This window comes from Pteropus alecto, unplaced genomic scaffold, assembly GCF_000325575.1.
Source record: "Pteropus alecto unplaced genomic scaffold, ASM32557v1 scaffold342, whole genome shotgun sequence".
Classification (NCBI taxonomy): domain Eukaryota; kingdom Metazoa; phylum Chordata; class Mammalia; order Chiroptera; family Pteropodidae; genus Pteropus; species Pteropus alecto.
The window spans coordinates 23,683-31,539 of NW_006431928.1; the positions used below are offsets into that span (position 1 = coordinate 23,683).

The following is a 7,857-nucleotide window of genomic DNA, read 5'->3' on the forward strand; positions in this document are numbered from 1 at the left end:
GGCCCAAAATAACATCATTTATTTGGCTCGTAAATCTGTAATTTGTGTGAGGATAACTCCATGACGTTAGGGACATGGATATATATGACTTGCTTATCCGTGGGGACTCAAATAAGGGTTGTAACAGTTGGGGCTGGCTAATCATCTCTCTTTCTGTGAGGCTTCTTAACATGGGTTAGCTTGAGCCTCTTCTTAGCATGATAACCTTAGGATAATTGAACATTTTACATGGCATCTCAAGGCTCAAGATAGAATGTTTAAAAAAGAAAAAATCCAGGTGCAAGCCGCAGGCCTTTTATTATTAAGTTTCAGAAGCCATCCACTTGTCACTTCCCGCCATGTTCTGTTATTCACAAAAGCCCAATCATAATTCAATGTGGAAGGAGGTGGATATGGCATGAATACTTGGGAGGCATGGATAACAGAAAGAGACATTCTAAAGACTGGATGCTTTAAGTGGTTTCAGAAATTAGGCTAAAAAAACATAGAATAATGGCATATTCACTCGCTCTGAGTGGGACAAATTCCGTTCAAATTATTAGAATAAATGTAATAATGTAATATTAGCTAACATTTGCCAACAATTTTTATGTCTCTAACTGGTCTGAGGACTTTGTATAGGTAATTCATTTTATCCTCACAATAACTCTATGAGGTAGGTGCTGTTAATATCACCATTTGAGGGATGAGGAAACTAAGGCATAGAAAGCTGAAGTAACTTGTCTAAATTTGAAAGGCCAGGACATGGCACAACTGGGATCAACATTTAGATGGTCTGGCTTCTGAGCCTGGGTTCTTAATTACTAATTTTTTTAGTAAAGACAAGTGAGAATGGCTTACAGTTCTACAACTTAGTGTCCTAGAAATTTTTATTTTAATTTTTAAGTTTTAATTTTATTTAGTTATCTATTTTAATTAAGTTTTTTTGGGGGGGTGTGACATTGGTTAATAAAATTATGTCAGTTCCAAGGGTACAATTCAATAATTCATCATATGTATATTACATTGTGTATTCATCATCCAAAGTTAAATTTCCAAAAGTGCTCAGGAGAGTCACAACTATTGTAGTACTAGAACCAATTAACTGTGTAGCAAATAACAATCTCATGACTGACTCAAGGTGAATGTTGAGATGCTGTCTTGTATCAACTGTAAGCTGATATGTTTTACAGTATTGAGAAGAGCATATGGAGTGTGTTTCCCTTAAACAAGCCTCCAAGAAAATTATTTCTTTGACCTGAACATTTGATAAATCTGAATGGCTGTGATATTGAGATTTAGTTTCTGGTATATAGCACCTGTCTCGATGGTTTATTAAAGACTTCTCTGTCTGAGTAGACTAATGATCTTGGGGGCACTTAATATTATGTTGAATATCTTCCACCTCTGTGTCCTCAACCATAGCAAATTCTGAAAAGGCATAAAGGAGAGGCTCATTTCCATAGCTTCTCCTCCTACATCGAGCTTTTTTTCTGAAAGGCTGGAAAGTAGAGATTTTTATAAATGGTTCTGGATGAATATGTTGTGTGCCTGCAGACTTCCTTGCACCTCCCCTAACCCCAAATCCACATAAATCATTCCTTTCCCTGCAGCTATGGGGTGTGTATGTGTCAGTGTTTGAGCTGTCTCAACTTGGCCCACATTAAAGCAAGCTGAAACTGCTCTTTGGCATCAAGAACTTGCAGGGAAACTTTAAACTTGCCAAAACATGCTAGGAAATGAAGGCTGGGAGATATGCGCACTCTGTTAATTAGAACTCAGAACCTCTGGCACCTTAGGAATTTGTGAGGGCTTGTTGTTTCTCATTAACAATTACCTCCATTTTTCTTCTTACATTCCTCTCCTCTACCCTAAGAGAAGTAACAGTCAAAGGACCTGCTATTCCTTACCCTGAGCTTCATTGCATAATTCTTCATGGTAAAATTCTGCACTCTAAGAATTTGATGCATCAGTATTATCCCCGCAAGGCTCAGTTCTGAGATCAGGGCTTTAGTAGTCCCACAAATCCAACTACAAAATTGGATTGTTTGTGGCCTGAGATGAGCCTGTGAGAGTTTGGCTCTCTTGCCTATAATAATGTTTTATTTCATAAAGAAAATCTTTAATAAGATTTTTTCTGAGTATTATCATTATTATTTTTTTTTATCAGAGAAATACCTTCCTTCTTCCTATTACTTCTCCTTATTTTGTCAACTCATTCTTTTACTCCTACTTCTTCTCTTTTCCTGGTCTTTAAAGCCTCCTTTTCTTGCTTTCCTCCCTATTTTAAATTTCAGCATTGAAGAAAAAGATGGAAAAGCATGCCAGCTTGGGTGAAACCAGGGAGCTGAGACCATCTTCCTTAGGGGTCTTGTGACAGCATCAGTACAAAGATGCTCAAGGAATACAAGCCCTCACTACTTAGACTAAATGTAAACTTGTAATTAGGTTAAAAAGTTTCACAAACATGGAATTGAAGAAACCTAACTTAAAATTAGTTAATAATTTTAAAAAGATCCTAAGATTTCAATACAAACCAGCTCCAGGTGAGCCAAAGTCACATGGTCCTGTTGAGTGTTGACCTTAAACAACTAGACAGCCTGATAATTCCTCAGCAGAAATGGGGTTATTCAGGAGCAAGAAATATATAGCAATTCAGGGTATGTAGTCTAATAGGAAACCACAGGCAAATCCAGAGAAACAAAGGAAAGGAATGCTTTTATGGGCTTGGGAGGGGCTGTTACAAAGAGTCCATTGGAGGAAACTGGGAATTCAAATGTATAGTGGCTTTTCATTAGCTGGGTTGTGGCCCAGGGCAGTAGGGTAGAAAACATCTTTCTGTTGGAGATGCAAGGCAGGGTCTCTTCTTATTTGGGGCAACCAATTATGAGTGGTAGGGTGTGAGAGCTCCCCTCTACAGGCACTCTTGATTCCAATCTTGGTTGAGGTCTCCTTTATTGATTTTCAGATCAAATGAGTAAAGCTCAGTTGATTTTTTCCAGCTTTATCGAGATATAATTGACATGTAACATTGTGTACATTTAAGGTGTAAAACACGTTGATCTGATATATTTATGTATTGCAAAATGATTACCACCGTAGCATTAGCTAACACCTCCTTTCCAGCCTCATTTGACCTTAAACTTCAATATTGCTGACCAGGTGTCCAGTAAAATAAAATAATATACTTGTGCACTGATCAGAATATACCCCAGGTGCTGTGGTCAGTGCTGAGAGTAACACTATTTTGCTCTGATGGATTTCTCAGGGGCCAATTCTGTAAGTCATTGGAGTGGACATAGATATGCGTGAGCCTCAAAGCAAGTTCCTTTCCAGCTAAGTCAGATGTTTTTGGAAGCATTGGACAGCAGGGGACAGCCTAAAGGCATTACAATTGGGGATGATGAGATTAAGGCAGCAAAAAGCTCTGAAAGGGAGATGAAGGGGCTTTTCAGGAATAGCCTTATATGCTACTGAGGGTGATAAGAATTGGTTCAAAGCTAGAAAATACTGACTTCAATGATTCTAGAAAAACATTAGGAAATAATTACAAGAATTTGTGGAGTGTTAATCTTTAATGTCTAAAATTAACTCAAGTTTGAAGGTGAATTGCCTTATATTTTCTTTGAAAGCACATTTGATGGCTTTTGTTATTGTTGTTATTGTTACTTCTCCCATAGATTGCTATACAAAGTTAATATTCCAATGAAAAAATAGGAAGAATATTACTGACTATATTCCGATGGTGTACTTTACATCCCTTCATTAATTTGTAAGAGCTATGTATAATGAGTGCCAGGTGGGTACTACACTAATCAGAGGGGTTACTTAATAAATTATATAACTGGTTAATCACTATGTTATACACCTAAAACTAATATAAAATAATAGAGAATGATAAAAGAAATGAAAAGTAGGAAGAATCCGAATTAAGAATTAAACTCACACACTTTATAGATAAAATATCTTTCTTCCTGGGAGATGTAGGTTGATTCAACTAAGGGATTAGGAAGAGAGTCAGTAAGGAGGAATATGAAAGTCCTTTAAAAATAGAAGGGTCCAATATCAGACTCAGAATATAGAATGGGGATAGAGAAATAATAATGTAGCTACCATTTGTTGTGCATCTACTCTGCAGAGGAAATGACATATATACATCTATTATACATAGCATCATATAGACTGGGTATTATTCTAAGATAAGAAACAGAAGCCAAGAAAAGTTAATATTTGCTCAAGTTTAGAGAACTAGGAAATGGCAAAACAGTTATATTTGCTTTTTCAAATCCGTCTATAATTATACAAAGATTTTTTATAAGATACAGCTGGTAAATTTGTATATTCACTAATGTCAGTTACTGTCTCTTGCTAACTAGTTTTTTAACTATAAATTATATTTACTGGAACACATTCAATTTCGTATTGCCTATAACTGCTTTCCCACTACAATGACAGAATTGAATAGTTGTAAAGGGGACAGTAAGGTCTGCAAAGCCTAAATTATTATCTGGCCCTTTAAAGAAAAAGTTTGCTGATCCCTAGTTAGACCAACTAGTATTACCTTACATAAAGGAAAACTAGAACTAGAACTAGGAGATACATAGGAGAATATTTATTATATTAGAGATGAGGAAAGCCTCTCTTAGTAAAAAGAAAAATCTATCTACTCTTCTTCACTTATTCTCTGCCTGCCTCTTACCCCACCACCTGCCTTTACCAGGTTAGTTCTTTCATCCTTTAGTTTTAACTTAGAAGTCACCACCTTAGGAGTGCATTCTATATGCCTTCTAAAAGTCTGTAACTGTCATTCCATTATTCTGTCATAATCTTTGCAAAGGTCAACAATGACTAAATTGACAAGTTCAGTGGCCTTTATAAATATACGTAAAACTCTGAAACATTTGAGAAATCTTTCCTGGCAGCCCTCTCCTTTCACCACGTCTGACATACATTTATGCAGCTTCACCTTCTATTTCTCTGATTCTTGTTGCTCCAGGCTTGATTGGCTACTCTTCATCCACCTTGAAATGCTGGTAACTCCAAGGTTCTGTCTTGGATTCTTTCCCACTATCACGTCTCATCCAGGATTGTGCTTCAAAATTACCTTGAGATATTTTTACAAAACACATGTATTGCCTCCATCTTTGCAACCCTTATGGTCTGCAGTAGGACGAGGCACTTGCATTTTAATAGAACTCCTTCAAGATTGCAATGCATGTGCTTGGTTTTCTGTTTAAAACCTTTGGCACACATCCTTAAGTGTGTCAGACTTCACTTGCATTTATTTGCAGTAAACTTCTAAATCTATTTCTCCAGCTCCTATCTCTCTCCTAAACTCTAGCTTTATTCATTTCTTCAGAATGATATTTCCTGAGCAACCACAATGGCTGAGTACATTACTATAAGTGATAATATAGAGATGGACAAAGCAGCCACAGTCTTTACCGCCATGGAATTTACAGTCTACTAGAGGAGTTGGACATTAAGCAATTATTACAAAATTCATTTATATAAAAACCATCTCATTGCCTAAAAAGCAGTGTACAATTTTTAGTGTGCTTAAGAATCACCTAGGGCTTGTTACAAATATAGATTCCTGAATCAACTGCCCTACCCCATCCTGTACTGAGGAATATTTTCAAAGCAACCTGGGAATTATTTCAAGTCATAATACGCAAAACAATGATCTGTATCATAAATGCTTTACCAAGGCATAAAACAGTATTCCATCCCTCCTCCCTTTTTTAATTTAGTCCTCATTTTTTCATCACTTTCCCATAAATTCATCAATCTTAAGCATTTTCAGAATTGCTGGGCAAATCTTTTAGAACTGAATTCAAAGTCAATCTAGACTCACTGTCCTACTTTTCTGCTTCGTATTTCAATATTTTCCTCTGTTACATATACTCTTAAAAATTCTACCATTTGTTATTCCTTAAATGTGCTCTTTTTGAAATTTTAGAAACTGTTAAATTTAGAAAATAAAATAAGGTTAGAGATATAATATCTCTATGAAGACTTTACTGTTTATGTCTATATTCTCAGTTTCTAGATATATACTTGGGATATATAATAAGCATTCAGAATATGTTTGAAAAGTATGTGCAAGAATTAAGAAAATGACTTCTTTGCCAGAAATGCATTATCATATTTGCAATAATTTTGCTTATTTGGTTTTTAGTTTTTAACATATAGTTTTATGTTTACTTGTTTTAATTTCCTTTTTAGGTTATATGGGCTTGGAGAATAGTGACTGTTTACTCACCTGCCTTTCTTTTTTCCCTTCTTTCTCTCCATTCCTCTCTTTCTTTTTTTCTTCCTTCTTTTTTGCCTTCCTTCTTTCCTTCCTTCCTTTTCCTCCTTTCCTTTCCTTTCTATATATCTTTCCTGTGTTTATCAAGGTGCATTGCTACGAATGAGCAATTTGCAAAATCTGAGAAGAGATAGGGGAAAATAGGATAAAGAAGGAAAAAGTAGAAGAATGGGATGAAAATGGGAAAAGTTTACAAGAAAATTACTCTTTCCACATTCCTAAAATTGTCATCATAAGCATAGATTTCTACTTTCAAAAAGACTGTTTTGCTGTCACTCTCCTGAGAGCCCTTTGACATCCTTGTTCCTCAGACTATAAATGATGATATTCAGCATGGGGGTCACTACTGAGTAGAACACAGGATCATTTTATCACTTTCATTCATTATCTTGGAGTGTGGCCTCATTTAGGCAAATATTACTAAGCCATAGAAGAGAAAAACAACAATGGGATGGGAGCCACAGGTAGAAAAGACCTTGAGCCTCCCTTCCCCTGACTATATCTGGATCACAGTGGAAATAATATTCCAGTAGAGACAAGGATCAGGGAGACAGGAGGTAAGAGGATGATCACACCCATTGAGAAGATGGCTGTTTCTGTGCTATAGGTATTTGCTGAAGCTAGCTTCAGGAGTGTAGGAGGTTCACACACACACAAAGGTTAATGATATTGTTCCCTCAGTAGGGTAGACGTAATGTGAATGTGCTATCCACCAGAGACACAAACACTCCACTGGCCCAGGACCCTATGGCCATCTGGTGTGTCATGATGGTGGAGTAGTGCAGGAGCTTGCAGACAGCCACGTAGCAGTCATAAGGCATCACTGCTAGCAGTGCACACTCTGTGCAGCTATTCTGAAGTAAAACAGCTATCTGTGTTGAGCATCCAGCAGAGGAAATGGTTTTCCTCTTTACCAGGAAGTAGACTAGCACCTGGGGGACTGTGGTAATAGAAAAACAGAGATCGGCAAAAGATAAGTTTCTAAGAAAAAGTACATAAGTATGTGGAGTCTGGAGTCTATGTGATTGAGCACAATGATAAGCAGATTTCCCAGCACAGTCAGCAGGTAGATGATCAGAAGAAGGAAGAAGAACAGGTCTTATGTCTGTAGATCCTGTGAAAGGCCTGGGAAACACATTCAGTCACATAGGTTTGGTTTTCTTCTCCCAGGAATATTTGTTACTGTTCATATGTCAGCACCAAGAAGAGAAACATATATTGGTCAGTTATAAAAATAATCTGAGTAACTTAGATATTTTATTAATCAGTATCCAAAACCGGTCTATTTCTTTTCATCTCTTAACAGCTTCCATATGTCAGAAAACAGAGTTCTCTTTTTGCTCAGTAGTTCTGACAATTAAAAGACATTTCTAATATTTTCTCTTCTTGAGTCTTTTAGTAGCACCCAAGGGGCAGAAATCATCTTTAATATGCTCCCTGACCAAAACTTGGCTGTACTGAGTATAATCCTGAGAAGACTATAGTGCTGCTCACAGTGCATCCTTCTGTTTTTATAGGTTTGAGAAGCAAACAAATTGATGTTGCTTTAAACCAGTTAGATTTTT

The 7,857-nt window shown here is 36.6% G+C and overlaps 1 pseudogene; it reads right to left on the reverse strand.

Annotated features, from left to right (window-relative positions):
• Positions 1-6,544: 6,544 nt before the first annotated feature.
• LOC107195314 lies at positions 6,545-7,465 on the reverse strand (annotated as a pseudogene).
• Positions 7,466-7,857: the final 392 nt, after the last annotated feature.